This window comes from Notamacropus eugenii, chromosome 4 (assembly GCF_028372415.1).
Source record: "Notamacropus eugenii isolate mMacEug1 chromosome 4, mMacEug1.pri_v2, whole genome shotgun sequence".
In the NCBI taxonomy this organism is placed as follows: Eukaryota; Metazoa; Chordata; class Mammalia; order Diprotodontia; family Macropodidae; genus Notamacropus; species Notamacropus eugenii.
This window is the reverse complement of record NC_092875.1, coordinates 349013426-349029555: the sequence shown is the minus strand read 5'-3', so window position 1 is coordinate 349029555 and position 16130 is coordinate 349013426. Positions and strand designations below refer to the sequence as shown.

The following is a 16130-nucleotide window of genomic DNA, read 5'->3' as shown; positions in this document are numbered from 1 at the left end:
GGTAGGAATGAAACGCAAGTTTGAGAATTAGCAAATACACCAGTTTGGTGAGCATGATTGCTACCTACTCTGTAGTCCTCCAATTTCCATCACCTGCTGCACTCTTAAATCTGTTGGATTGACAGGATTGCTGTATCTTTTGGCCATGGTCTTAATGTTTTTAAAAACAAGATGCCCACACAATAACAGTTTTGCCTGAAAAAGAGAAATATTTTTTTAAAAGAAGAGGTTAGTACTCAAAATCCAGGTCTCTATTTCTGATTTGCTTCCAGACCAGAGCAGATCCAAGACAGTAACCAAGACTCTGGGAATGACTGGTAGCACAGGAACTCATCCAAAGGTCTGACGCTCTCCTAAGCCAAAAAAGAAGAGAGAAGAAAAGAGCCTCTGAGCTGGCCAGAGAGAGAGAAAGCACAAACTCCAGAAATTCTGTCCGCAATTTCTAGTCAAACAAAATCACCTATCACCTTTCACGTTAGATCCTCCACTCTACCTTCAGGCAATGCCAGTTTATATTGAAACCTCTGCCAGGGAAGAGAATATGGACCTACATTAAGCAAACAGAAAGTTGCACCTCTCAGTTCAGTTGACATGAAATCGAGAAAGTTCTATTTGACAATGGAAAATTATCCTCACTGTCCTATGACCCATGGACAAATACCCCTATATTAGCAAACTGGAGGGGGACAATATGGGCTCTTCTACATTTCATCCTTATCCCCATAGTTAGAAAAATCAATCTTTAGCTATAACATAGTAAAGGATAATAGAGCTGAGGACAAAACTAAAAAAAATGGCAATTATTAGCTATGAAATTACAAAAAGAAATGAGAGCTAGTAATATTCTATTAACTCTGAGTAGGGGTAGGGAGGAAGCCCTTCACTGAATGAGAGCAACCTGAAATAATTTGTAAAGGTAGGATGGCAAGTGGATGTGAAGGATTTTAAGTGGCAAGCTCAGCAGTTTGTATTTTACCTTTGTGCACTGTCTAGGATATTCTATTTTTTTTTTTTTTGCTACATATTTGAGTAATGAGTCTTTTCACCATTCTTTATTTGTGATGATCTTTTGTATAGGTAGCATTTTGGGGAAAATACCAAACTTTCAAATATAAGCTGTATTAGAGATAATAGAGAGCCAAAGCTTTCGAATATAAGTTGTATTGAGATGAAAGAGAACCAGAGCCAATTCTTGAGCAGGACAGTGACGGATTAAGGTGTGCTATAAGAATATTAATTCTTCTGCTTTGTGGAGCATGGGTGAGCTAAGGCAGAGACTGAAATTATGGAATGTAATTTGCAATATTCTGGGTGAGACTGAACTAGGGGGCTGGCCTGGCGAATGAAGGAAAAGGAATGAATGCGAAAGGTGAAAATAGACAAGTTTTGGCAATAGATTGGGTATGGAAGGGGAGATAGGGAGAGAGGGAGCAATGGAGGTTCACCATGTGTGAAGTTGGAATGATAGTAATACCCTTAATAGAACCAGGAAAGATTTAAGGAGAGGTTGGGGTGGTGGTGGAATAGTGAGTCCTGTTTTAGGCATATTGACTTGGAGATATCTACTGCACATAAGAGAGGAAGCATGGAATCCTAGAGAGAGCACCGAGCTTGGTTTGAATCAAGAAGACATGAATTTGAATCCTGCCTCAGACACTTCCTAGTTGTGTGACCCAGAAAATGAATGTCTCTGGGCTCTTCTCCTGACTTCTTGGACTTTCATTACGATGCCACAGAATCTTCCTTACCCTGTAAGTTCTCTCTCCTCCTGCAGCCCCTTCCTGTGATTGACTGGTTCGTCCTATGCCTCCATTTTAAGGAAAGTGCCTTGGCTGCCCCTGTCATCACTCCTCTCTGGGCTCCCCTGTTGACTCTCTAAGAGTTCCTCTACCATCTCCCCAAATGAATATACCTTCCCCCCATCCTTTCCCACTGCCTTTTGTTATCTTTCCTCTTAGAATGGAATCTCCTTGAGGGCAGAGGACTGTCTTTCTTTCCACTTGTATGTGTATCCAGGGCTTAGCAGAGTGTCTAGTACATGGTAAGTGCTTAACAGATGCTTATTGACTTACCCTGAAAGGGCAGGCTCTGTCATGGAGGATGAAGATAATGACTTCTGTTTTAGATATGTTGATCTGGAGTTGCCTACAGGATGTGGGATGTTGCATAGCACACTAGACTTGAAATAAGGGAGATTTGGTTCTGAATTCCATCTCAGACATTTCCTAGCTGTGTGACCCTGAGCAAGTCATTTAAGCTTCCTGTTTAAAAGATAAAGCCTTTCTGGTCATAGTTTCCTCATCTGTATAATGAGGGCTCTGGACTACATACCCTCTAAGAGTTCCTTCCACTGCTAAGTATGTGATTCTATACTCCAGTTAGAAATGGTCAGCAGGCCATATAAGGCAGGTGATATAAGAAGTGAGAGCAGGATAGATGTTTAAGTCATTTGCATAAAGGTGATAATTAAATCTATGGAATCTCATGTGATCACCAAGAGAGCATAGAGAGAGAATATAGAGGAAGGCTAAGAAAAATCTTGGATAAGCGGCAGCTAGAATTACTGTAATCTTTGCTATCAATCAGTCTAATTTTGACAAAAAGCAATTTCAAGTTGGTGGAAAAAATCAATAAGATTACTTTGGAATAGTATTAAAGGGCCCAAATATCACAGTATAGGGCTATCAGAAATTTGACCTCAATAATTAGAATTAGTATTAGAAGAAAGTGCCTGTTACATTAAGGGTTAGTGGGAGGGAAGACTGGAGGGAGGGGAAACTCTCCCCTAAAAGAAAAAAACTGTGGTAAAAAGTTAGTCTTAAGGGAGCTAAGTCAGGGCTAGAAGTTTCCAGACACTGGGGTTAGTGATCAGGTGGTCTAGATGGACCTGAGAAAGAAACTTCATTCCAGGAAGAAGCCCTTCAGGCTAGAGACATGCTGTGATGACAGGAGGTCAAGCTAACCCCAACTGCAGTCAAGAGATGAGCTGCAGGCGAGCTTTCTGCTAGCCTGAGGGACGAAAGAATCAAATCTCTGGGCACCGAAGGAATTCTAAGATTTCCACATTTCCTGCCTGAAGTAGGTTACTGGCTTCTCTCCCAGGGGGAAGATCTGGGAGGCTGATGTGAAAACAAGGATGGTAATTCTCAGAGAAAGAGAATAACAGTCTATCTGTCTAGAATGAAAGACTCCATGAAGAATTTTACATCAGCATCCCTGTTTTGCAAAGACGTTTTTCGTCTTAGGGTATATTTCCTCAAGAAAATACTGTAGACTCTCAAGTGTCTGGAGCAGTCTAGACCCAAACTGCTCATTACTGTAGCCTCATGTGCAATATTTGTCTTTTTTAGTATTATTTCAATATTGAGAGACAGCATGGTATAAAATAGAGAAGACTGACCTTGAAATCAGGAAGATCTTGGTTCAAGTTCTGTTGCTGTACATGCTAGCTGGAGTAGCAGGAGTGAATTTGAAATTCCTGAGGAAAGGTTGATCGACATTGATAAGGGCATTTGCACACTGGGTATTCCTTTCATTTGTGAAATCAGATTCAGATTCCCTAGTATATGTATATTCATATGTTCAGGTATACATATATGCATATGCATATGTATAACCATTAGGTATGTGCATTTGCATTTGTATGCATTGTGTGTATACATGTCTATGTGTATATATATATGCATGTGTATATGTGTGACTATAATATATATTGCATATTCTTTGTACATATGTATGTGTGTAATATATTGTATATATACATATATAGAATTGTATAATGTACATATATGTATATATGTAGATATGGATAGAACTGTGTATATAAAACTAAATAAAATGCGACCTTCTAATCACCAGTCTAGTATTGAGGATCACTTATTGAACTCTGCTAAATGTTATCAAAGTCTTTTAGATTAGAGAAAAGTATAGATAGTGTTTTATGGAACTGACGTGTTCATCCTCCATCTAAGATGTATTCTGATGCCTTGTCTTGACTTGGAGATGACCCTGGGTTCCTGAGGGACATGCTGACAAAGCATAACTTCTGGCAGGTCCATTACACCAAGCTAGAGCTTCAAGCATGGTTCTACTGACAGACTGCATTTCTATCATCTGAAGACCAGTCAAGTTAAATTCAGAGACCACCAGACTGGCCTCAGGATGATGGTGTTTTTTATCCACTGCAATTCCTGAAGTACTTTCAATAAGCTGGAATCTGCCAAGGGCAAGGGAGTGGATACACTAAAGAAAGCACAAGTCAATGAATCACAGAAGAGAGCCTGACATGGAAATATTATAATCTAGTGAACTCCTAGGTTCTCAGCATTTGGAGTTGGAAGACAAACTTGAATCCTGGCTTTGCCACTTGGCCAGATCACCTAACAACCTAGCATGAGGGCAGGACTTGGGGTCAGGAAGGCCTGAGTCCAAATCCTTCCTCATAGACAAGATGTGTGGCCCTGCATTCTCTCGGCCTTATTTTTATTATCTGTAAAACGGGAGTAATAACTGTACCTATTTCACAAGGTTGTTGCAAGGATCAAAATGAGATAAAATCAGTAAAATGCCTTGCAAATCTTAAAACACTCTATGAGTGCTAGTTGTTATTACTATTAACCTCTTAGGTCCTCTTATCTCCTCGTTAGTAAAAAGAAAGGAATGGCTGAACAAATTATGCAATATGATGTATGGAACGTTATCACACCATAATAATTTATCAAAGCAATAGGGTTTAGAGAAACTTGAGAATGACTACAACTGTGTATGTGGAAAAAAAACACTCTGAAAGTCTTAAGTTCCATCTTTAATACAATGACTAGCCATGATTCCAGAGGATCATTGAGGAGGCACGAAGAAATTGACCTACTCTGCATGACATGATCAATGTGGGAATTTGCTAGACTAACCATATTTCTTACAAGGTGTCCTTTTTTCTTTTCTTATATTCTAGTTGGATGTATGAGAGGAGGGGAAATAAAAATTAATAAATTTTTGTTACTTGAAGAAAAAAGCTTTTTGTTTTAAGAGAAAAATTGTAAGTGATTTACCTAATGTTATACAACTAATAAGTGAGAGAATAGGAATTCCAACCTAGGTCTTATGAGTCTCAAACAAGCCAATCCTCTTTCCATAGCAACATGTTGTCAACATATTCTTTGGGTCTCCCAGCAGAGATAATTCCAAATTATGACATGATAGTAGTTACGTAAGGATAACAGGCAGCACTAATGAATAGGTTCAACAGGGTGATATGTCACAGGTGCCATTCCTCAAAAAACCACACATTCTGGATGTACCCATTGAATGTTGTATTCACGAGGAAGAATCAGTCTGAGAGCGTCAGTCCAGCAGAACTAGGTGCTCTTTTGGATCTAACATGTCATTCAAAGGATGGACTTGTGATTTCAGTGGCATAGGGAACGGCTTGATAAAGGAACTCCCTATATGCTTAGGGCTCTGACCAGCTGTGTAACTTGCCCAGGATCACACAGACATTTAGAAGTCAGAAGCAAAACCTGAATCCAGATCTTCTTAGCTTCCTGACTGGCACTATATTCACTATAACCTTGATGCCTCTCTGGAGTGGACTCAAATCAGCTCAAATGGGATAACATATGTAAATGCTTAGCAAATCCTAAAGAACTACATAATGATTAGCTATAAATAATACTTATTATTATTTTTAGAGTTCAATTGACCCAAGACTGCTTTGTCTGCCAGTTCCACAAAAAACAAGATAGATTTCTTCCTTCTGTTTTCTCCTGTCTCCTAATGACTAGGAGAGATATTCACCTCCATTCTAGAAAAGGATGCTAAGTCCCTGTAGCTTTAAAATTTAAGCTTCTTTTCTTCTGGAAACCTAATCATTTAATTTTTTTTCCTTTTATTCTCCTTCAGATTTAATTTGGTTGAAGTAAAAACCACCAGACAGAGCCAGAGCCCTCCTCTTGGAGGGATTTCTACTATTACCTTTGTTTCCACTATGTGTTTTTTGAGAGCTCATTTTGCTAACTTGACCAAAGATCTCAGGCTTATGTGTAGCCACTTACAGGTCTCTCATCATTTCAACCATTAAAGCAGAAAGAAGAAACCTTTTTCTTCTGGATTTCTGGTGACAAAGACCTCTCCAGTATCAACCCATGGCACAGGGCCTTGCTTGAGTAACTTTTCCAGCCCTGATTGGTCCTGGATATGGCACTGAAAAGACATTTCCTGTGTTGTATGGTGTAATAAGAGCTACAGATTTTACCCTGAGCTCTGAGCTGCAAGAGAGGAAATTGGAATGCCCAGAGAAGTCTTGCTGTAATTAATCATCGTACTATGAGGCCTGTCAAAACACTTTCTGAAGCTGATACCGTTGTCAATTACAGCCAGCCCTCCACCATCTGTAATTGTTTAAAATATCATCCAGGACCAGGACCAACATATTTAACACTTATGCTTCATTTACACTTCCCAAATAACATTCTGTAAAGTACTGCTGCTCTGCCAGGAGGCTCTGCCGCTTGTGACAACATCTAAACAAAATGTTATTGGCCATTGTGTGCATTCAGCAAAACCCATGAGCTGTGAAATAAAATCCTAATAAAATTACATTTGGATCCAGCTGGAATTTCAGCAGCAGGGGAAAAAGTCACACTGAGTGTTTGTGGTCTCAGTGGTGGTCATCAGTTCACTGAAAGCAAAGGGTGCTAGTTTTTTAGAACAGGGATGGAAAATTAAAACAGGCATTACTGGATCCAAAGGGCTCCCTTTGCTCAAACTTCTCTTCTCTCTCTGCTTCTTTAAAAAAAAAAAGTTCGAATCAGAAAATTATTCAGTTACTAGAGTTTGCTTTAAAAACTAAAATTTGTCACTTTTCAGAAACATTTGTTGCTTAACAAAAATTAGAATAGTATCATCTATATACACATACACACACACACACACACACACACACTCCAGCTATACCAAATATACCCTATGGTTATACACATAGACATCTAAGCGGTGAATATTATTTTTAAAAGAAAAATACATGTTTTTTCTCAAATAGAAGGCAAAAAATAACTCTATTTTTTAAATGTTATTTTTCATTAAAACAATTAAGTAGTTCTCTGGTGATCTAAAAATTGTACATATGAAATGTTTTGTTGGGTTTTTTTCCTGATTCAGTTACTCTCTGATTGCTTAGTAACCCTTTATTCAAATAAAATTCTAACTCAAATAGATTGATGAAAATTTAACTGAAATGATGAAAACTTTAGTCAGCTTTATCTTCTTGTAAGTAATATCTCTTAATATGTATAAACTTTTAAATACTTGGTTGTGACTTCTTTATGTTACTAATATTAGAGTTAAATTTTCTATCATTTTTGCACATTTTGGATGACTAAAAACTTAAATGCAATTGGGATTGCATTTTTTTCATTCTGAGTAGTATTTTTCTTTACAATAGCAATTGACTCTAAAACCTCAGGCCATGTGTTTTGTTTGACTATACTTACTAATAGGAAGGGCTTCTCTTAGGGGCAGGGGGATAGTTAGTGGAAAATTATAGGGGTGCAAAAGAGAGAGAGAGAGAGAGAGAGAGAGAGAGAGAGAGAGAGAGAGAGAGAGAGAGAGAGAGAGAGAGAGAGAACATAAACAAGAAATTTAAATATAGAGAAGAAAATCAAATGAAGTTCTGATCCGGACACAAACACTATTTTTGTTACTGCTTTGTTAAATTGAACAAACACTTAAAAAAATTCACGGTTTAACATAGAATCTTCTTTTTTGTTGTTGTATATTGGAATGCTTGTGTTTGATGATTATTCAGTTCATTAGAAAAAAGAAAAGTAAAGAAAAGAAAACACAAAACCTTTGGAGTCCCCTCTGCATTCAGTTCAATTCAGGGAGTGTATGTAAAGTATTCACTGTGTTCTAGGTCCTGAATTAGATACTGGGGAGAAAAAAACAAAACCCAAAACAGCCTCTAATCCTCAAGGAACCTATATTCTACTGGAATTCACTCCATTCATCCTATCAAAAAAAATGAGAAAGGTAATATTTGATTGGCAATTAATAATGGTAAAGGGAGCCTTTTCACTGTTCATTGAAAGGCTCCAAATGTACATAAAATGTTTTCATTTAAATTTTCTGGGACAATTACAAGGTTCTATAGGACAAGTAACCCTGGTACCCCTGTTTCAGCCTCTTGTTATCACATATATAACTCTAGCTAGACCTGCCATACACAGCATTTGGGAGAAATAACTTTATTATATTAGCTGTTAAAAAAAAAAAAAGGTTTTGTCCTCCATTTCACTCTTCAGTGTGTAGCATGGTGGGAAATAAAGCTTTGATTTCAAATAAACCACCATAATTGTGTTGTTCAAGTCCTGACCATCGTGCTTTCCTTCTAAATATCACCACAATAGTGTGATGTCTTGTCCCCATCTTGTCCCTGAGTTTCCCTGTGTGTCTAATTTCAAGGTGACTCTAGAAGCAATCCAAAACTAATAGAGAAAAAGTCATACTTTAAAAGTAAGTGTAGGTAGTCCAGGCATCTCAGAGTCATTTTGGAATTGCTGTGTTTATATGTATATGCATGTGTATGCATATATATATATGTGTGTGTGTGTGTGTGTGTGTGATTGTAAGCATTTATACACATTGTATCAAATATGCTATACACATATGCTGAATGACATATTTAAATGTATACATATAAACACACAACTGCACATATGTACGTGTACATAGGCATGCATGCATGCATGCATGTTGATAAGAAATGAATGATAGTTGCCAAAAATCTGCTTGGAGAAGATGACCGCTGGCAAGAGGATTGGCTCAAAGCAGGCTAGTACAGATCCACCATAATGATGTTAACATCTATTCCAGATAACTTTTCCTCCCCTAAAAATCCTTTCCTTCTGATATGATATAAATACTGTCTAGGCAAGAGCAAAAATCTGAGAGATTTGGATGATAGGCTCATTGATCTAGAGCTGGAGGCAACCTTAGAGGTCATCTAGTCCAATGTCTCTATTTTACTGATAAGGAAACTGAGACCTAGAGAAGTTAAGTGCTTTGTAAAAGATCATAAGTGTGGTAAGTGGCCAGTGGCCAAGATGGGATTTGAACTTGTGTCTAGGGACAAGTTCAGGTCTTTTCCACTGTGTCATATTAAGAGAGTAAATAATTGCTTTGCTACTGAGAACAGTCAGTGTTTGACAAAAGCATTCCAGTCTTTCTTAATACCTAAAATGAAGGTTTGGCAAAATTCTAAAAGAGGCAATACTCAATCTCTCTCTTTATTTCTCTCTCTCATTTGTTTGTTATCAACTTCTCATTTGTTTCTAAAGCATGTCAGAAAAGTTTAGATGCCCGTGAAAACTTTCTTTATTTTTACTTTTGTATGTTTGGATGGTTGTGTAGCAGTTGAAAAATTTTAGTTTCACTAGGTTTTAAAACAAATGTATTTAAAAAATGACTTTTCCCTCCATTTTCATAGTAGAGCAGATTCCCCAATGCCCCCTCTTCTCCACAAGTGTTGTTGTTTACCTATTTGACATGACATTTCTTTTGTGGGTTTTTCTTGAGACATTGGGGGTTAAGTGACCTATTCAGATGAATTTGAACTCAGGTCCTCCTGGGTCTACTGCTGGTGCTCTCTCCATTGTGCCACCTATCTGCTTGTTTGCATGGTTTTAAAAAAGAATCTGCAGATCCAGTGGAGAGAGGCCAAAATTTGGAGTCGAGAAAACATGGATTTCCATTTCTGACTCATTGCATTGTTCTTCTCCCCTACATAAAACAGAAATGCTAAACATATAACACTCACACTAACAGAACTTAAACCAGGATTCATTAACCTAACTTACAATCTTCTGAGACGCAAATCCTTAAACCTCATCAGAATATATGACAGTATAGGACTACTTATTAGTCAATTTATATTTCACCTCAACTCTATACTATCCAAAAAAACTCCTGGTACTTAACTGCTATGAAATATCCCATTGAGCCAATGCTTTTGCCAATGGCCATCCTCTCCAAGTAGATTTGGGGTCTCTTCCCAACCAACATTCATTTCTTGTCAAATAGGACTCAGGACCTCCAGACCTCTCAGATTCATTAGATCTTCTCTAAGATGGACACATCTCTCACAGGATAAGGTGCTCATTTGGACAATAGCAAGAAGAGGGAGTCAGGAACCCAGGCACAAGCTTACCTAGTTGAATCTTCCTATTCTAGTTGCCTCATGAAGAAGTTATCATAATGTTGAGGAAAGGGACATCCTTTCCCCATCCTTTTCTGGAAGTCTCAGAATTTCATGATTAAGCATAGGTTAGTGAGGCAAGAGAGTACTAGCTAGAAGCTCCCTCTTCTTGTAACTGACAGAGGAAATCCACCCAATCCTGACACTATCATGAGGAGGGGAAGAACTTTAGAGTTTGCCATATCATATTGAAATAACATATTCTTTCATGACTGAGTCACAACTTGACCCAGAGCTCCTGTGTAATTAACCAAGAACAGCAAATTTTATCATTTCCTGTTGAATGTCCTTGTTATACACTTTCCCTCGGCTAAATATTCGTTGCCCTCAGTAAATCAGCTGTGTCATTCACTATGTTGTTCTGGTTTAGTGGTTCAGTCAACCTTATTAAGCACTTATAGTACTCTAAGCACTGGGTACTTAGAAGGAAAAAAATAGTCCCTGTCCTCAAGAAGCTCGCATTCTAATGGGGAAGACACTGTGCAAGCAATTATGTGCACACAAGGTATACACAGAGCAATTGGAAGTAGTTTCTTACTATCATTAAGGGAAAGGCTTTTTGCAGAGGTACAATTTTGGCTGCCATAGGAAGGAAGCCATGGCAGCCAGGAGGCACAGGTGAGGAGGGAGAGTATTCCAGGTATATGGGATATCAACTCCCTGATCCTTATTCTAACTAATCCACCTCTCTAGGGGGACAAGATTTGAGAATTAAATAGGGTCTTAACTAAACTTCTTGGAATAGATATGGGTATGCCTATGTGGTCCAATCCTGACCTGTGCTTCTGAACACCCTTTACCTGAAGAACAAGGATTATCTTTTGCCTTCCTTTGTATTCTGAGTGCCTTAACACTATGTCTCGTACTTAGTAGGCACTTCATAGATGCTTAATAACTGACTAACCTTCAGTGTTTTCATTTCTGTAAAATATGATGAGTCGTTATAGCACCTACTTGTCTCTTGGTAATGTGGTAGGAATATGTCTTCAAAGTGTAGATATTCCTTGAAACCTTTATGAAAAAAATGGTGGCAAATTTCCAGGAACCTGAATTGTTGTAAGGAAATTGAATGAGATCAGAGTAAGCCTGAAAACACTTTATAGTTTGTAAACTGGTTCATTATAGTTCCAAGAAAGTCCTAATGTCCAGTGATGTGCATCCAGTGATGAAGATTCTAGTAGAGTACTGGGGCATAAACCCAGATTTGAGAAGAAAATGCTCCTCCCAGAGTTGTTAATAATCCTGGGGCTTACTAGCATGATCAATGAAGATATATCTTTAAATACAGTGCTTTGAGGGGTCACAGGATACATTCCTCCCAGAGATACTTTGAACTGTGGTGAAAGTATTACTACCCCCATTTTATAAGGAAGGAAAATGGGATTCAACTTACTTAGCATTCCACAACTACTAAGTTTCAAAGGCAGGACTTCTACCTATATTTTCTAAATCCAATATTTGTGCTCTTGGTACATCAAAGGTAGCAGTACTGAATAAAGGAAACCCTTCTGCTGACAAAAAAAACCCTCAAACTAAGGACAGATATTAATAAAGTTTATATAAATCAGGAAGCATATGGCAAGGACAGGATTGTTCACCGAAATCTAGAATATTAAAACCAAAGGATCTGAAGCTTTAAAGACGTAGTTTAGGACAAATAAAAGGAAGTACTACTTTACACGGCTGTCAGTAAACATATGGAGTCTATTATCCCAAGTGCTGGTATAAGCTAAAAATATAAATTGGTTTAAGAAGGGTTTAGCTAGATTCATGAATGAAAAAGAGAGGAAGACCCAGGAGTAGCTCAGGTGTTTGGGGACATATGTCTAACTTTCTGAGACCTATACCATCCTGGGAATCTGTGCTTTCTCACAAAACATACTTCAAGACCACTGTCAGAGGCAAAATTCTAGATTGGGTGAGAGGTTAGCCTTCTCTAATGTGACAGTGCTTAAGTTCCTAGGGGTTAGTCACAGACTTCTTTTAGATTTATCTTCCCCAGGGACTGAGTGGGAAAGTTTTTGTAATTCAGTTTAATTTTTCCAGAGTTTCTAGAATGATTAATTCACCCACATCTTAAAACTTGAGATGTATTTCTGTGTGGTCATCACACATAGAGCTTAGCCTCCTATGTAGGTAAGTTATTACCAGCAACTTAATTCTGAACATACTTGACTATGACTCAGGCCGTTATGACCTTTTTATCTCCCCTTGACTGGCCTCCCTCTCATTCTCACACATCCCATGTACTGAGTGGCCTGTAGACACACTGTGCCAGAACCTTCATCTCATCACCATTAGCCCAAATGACTCTGCTCAATCTCCCACCAACCCTTAATCAAACTGCACAGCCAGAACAAAGCGAGTTTTCTGTGTCTGACACATGAACACCATCTGGTGAGAAAAGGGCTAGAATAATTGAATGTGATATTGTAATTTTTGTGCTTTTATCCTGGCATCAAGGACTTCCAAAGTTCCCAGCTGCACTTCACAAAGTTGCTCCATGGTTGTAGTCCATTGGACAGGTATCCTAAATGTAATAATGGACAAATCATAGTAATTCACAAGAACACATGCCTGATGGGCCCTGCTTATAACTGATAATTAAGATCAATTGTTTTCTCCAGGCATTCCAAGTATTTCCTATCATAAATGAAAAGCAGTTGCTCCCAACTTTGGCCAAACATGGCATCTATCTTTTAAGTGTGATCTTCACTGATATTCTCTATAGCCTGCACATCAAATTTAAAGAAAACAATGAAGGATCATCAATAGGTAGGCACAGGTCCCCATTACATGCAAATGGATTAGTCCTGGGTGAAAAGGATGCACCAAAGTCTATATAAAGGAATGATGAGACAAAGGGAATTTGTATTCTATATGCCTCCCAACTCTAAAATCACATGAAGCCTAGTTCTCAATAACTCCATTACCCAGATATTAAACTGCAATAATCACACAGTATGGAAACCTTAATCCTCATCTTCTTATTTGCATTAACCCATTGAACATGAACTTGTTATTTTAACTGCCGCCACTGTGGCACCTGCCTGACATAAATAGGAAGTGGATATTGCTTTTCATATTGTTGGGGGTGGTGGTGGAATACAAGTACTTGAATAACTGGTGCATTTGAGATGCTGAAGCTGGCACCCATCAATCAAGGGAGAACTCATTTCCATATTATGTATTGCTTTACATTCCTAAATTCTGTGAAGACTTCAGATAGGGAATGTGCCTGCATGCGAATTATATCATTTGATCTTGTGCCAACCATTCAAATAAAAGAATACGCATTTTTCAGATTGATTAGTCATTGTTCACAAAAAGCACAACAGATAACATGGGAAAATATACATGAAAATACTTCAAGCATAGCCAGAAATGTTACCCAAATGGAACTTATTATTTACATCATTATTTTTGAGCATAGCTATTTCAAAATCTTCTGCTGGTTATCACCTAACTGATTGATTGGTCAGCATAATTTTTTAAATGTCTATCATTCCTCATTTCAATTGATATTCTGGAGAGTCTCAAGGGGAAAAGGCAAGGACTCTGACCTCAAGGATATAATCCATACAAAAAGTGATATACTACTCTGAAACAGGGCAACTGAGACAGAAAGATTGGCACCTAGGTAAACCAATGCATCTCTGCTCTCTGTGCTGCTTCCACAGTAACAAACCTAGCAGAGCCAATATTATTAAATTAGCTCTTTATGTACCATATTGGCACAATAGGAACACATTTCTTGAGGTAAAATAACATGGAGTTTGTGAAAGTTATTGAAAGAGTCAAGTGTTTTGTCATTATCAGTTAATATCACAGTGTTATTAGTAATGCCAATATCAATAATATGTTTTAAAAGGAGAAGAATTTTTGTAATGTGAGTTTACCTAATTCAGAAAAGGCAATCACAGGTACTAGGGAGTGGGTGGCAAATTAGATTGTAGTGAGGAGAGAGACCTGGATTTTATTTTAAGTTTTACCACAGACTGGCTTTACGGTTCTCCAGTAATTTCTTTAACTTTGCTTGGACTGTGGAATTCCTGTTAATTGAGAAACCCAGCTTTCCACCAACCCATCTCACAGGAATGAACCATGAGGATGAATGAGCTAATGTTTGAAAAGCCTTTTGATCTCCTTAAAGATGGTTGCCAGATGGTAAAGCAGACTACCATTCAAATATTACTAATATACTTAAAAATATTCTTCATCTTGTTCAACTTTTCCCTGCAACTAGATATTAGAATAGAAATTTATCATACACTATGGGGGGTTTAGGAGAAAGAGATTTTAAAGAGGGGGGAGAGTATCACTGCCTTCATGATGTCAAGGACAGACAGAAATCCAACTTAAGAGTCTTATCACTTAACTCAAAGGATAGCTTTATTCCATGAAGTGATAACACACATAAGGAACAAATTTATAGCAAATATTTACTGATTGATTGGTTTGTTATTTAGAGAGGGGAAAAGACAGGCAAAGAGCATCAAAGACTTGCTGCTCAAAGCTCTCCCCCTTCTCCTGCTCTTCTCTTAAACAACCTGTGGGTTGGGTATAAATGGAACTTGCAGTATGTATAAAATGTATCCAAACGGTACATTTTTAAAAAATCTGTAGTTTAAGTTCACTCTGTCTTTTTTAGTCCCACCATGGGGTTTGTGAAAGGCCTAAAGAATTATTCCTGAGGGAGAAAATAGATGCAAAAAAGTAATATAAGTCCATATTTATCTTTTAGCAAAGTGATAAAAAGCAAAACAGCATAGCATATAGACTTCATTCCTTTCTTTTTTTCTTCCCTTTTTAAAAAAATTTTTCAAGCTTTCCAATTTTCTCTGTTTTCAGATGAAAATTAAAACAGTTTTGAAGAGAACCCTAGAATGTTTTTTTTTCTTCTTATGTGAGGATTTTAGAATAACAAATAGCAATTGTATATTTTGCATTCATTTTTCTGGCAAACCAAGGAGTATTAAGTCAAAAACAATTGAATCTGATGAGGTTGCTATTATGACAAATTCAGGTTCATATTACCCTTTTTCACTGGAGAAACTTTCTGCGATTTGCCAACTGTATGCATTTTTTCTGACACCACACACACTGCTGATGTGTACAATTCCGAATCACGCACATTTTTCCTGTTAGGATCAATGCACATAATTTAGACACATTCAAAATGCTGCACTTTAGAATGGGCTAAATATAGATCGAAAGCACATCATGAGGAAGCACACATGCTATACATATATACAAGATGGCGATTTATGGATAGCTGCATAAACACTCAATCTATGTTTGATCACATATTACTACTTAACCTTCTACCTATTAAAATTGAATTGAAATAACTAAAGCAGTGATCACTTTTGTCTCTAAAATTTGGTAGCTGAAAGATAAATAACAGAAAGATTCCCCTCATTTAGAATGCTAAATTAGAATGTTTAAATCAAAAAAATTAGGCAAGAATTTAATTATTTCCTTTCCATTGCAGTATCTTTATGGCTGATAACAAAGAAACAGCAAAATTATGAATGTGGAACAAATTACCTTTGTAAGAAAGCAGCTGGGATCCAGCTTTCCCGTTTAAAATATTTGCAATAATGCTATCTAATGGCTTACATAAATAGATTTACATGAGTTAATGATCAAGGTAGCAAGTTATAGATGAAAATATTTTATTAAAAATTGAGAAACAGGAAGGCTCCTCTGGCAGCGTTGCCGTCCCATCAAGCTCTGGGGTCCACGCTGGGCACTGATTTGCACAGCCAGGAGGGCTCAAAAAGGCACCACTACACAGTTTCAAATAATGTTCTCGGGAGAACGTTAACAAGGTTTAAAAAGGAGACAAAAGTTATATTTATATTCATGTTTTCTCAGT

The 16130-nt window shown here is 37.6% G+C and overlaps 1 long non-coding RNA gene across 2 annotated transcripts in view; it reads right to left on the bottom strand.

The window, feature by feature from the left end:
• Positions 1-16130, bottom strand: part of LOC140498499 (uncharacterized) — a 36379-nt gene that overhangs the window by 8302 nt on the left and 11947 nt on the right. The window contains exon 2 of one of the 2 annotated variants that reach the window (XR_011965113.1): positions 69-195. The exons of the other annotated variant lie outside the window; for it this stretch is intronic. This is a non-coding gene — a long non-coding RNA (uncharacterized lncRNA). The remainder of the gene's footprint in view (positions 1-68; positions 196-16130) is intronic. 2 annotated transcript variants of the gene reach the window in all.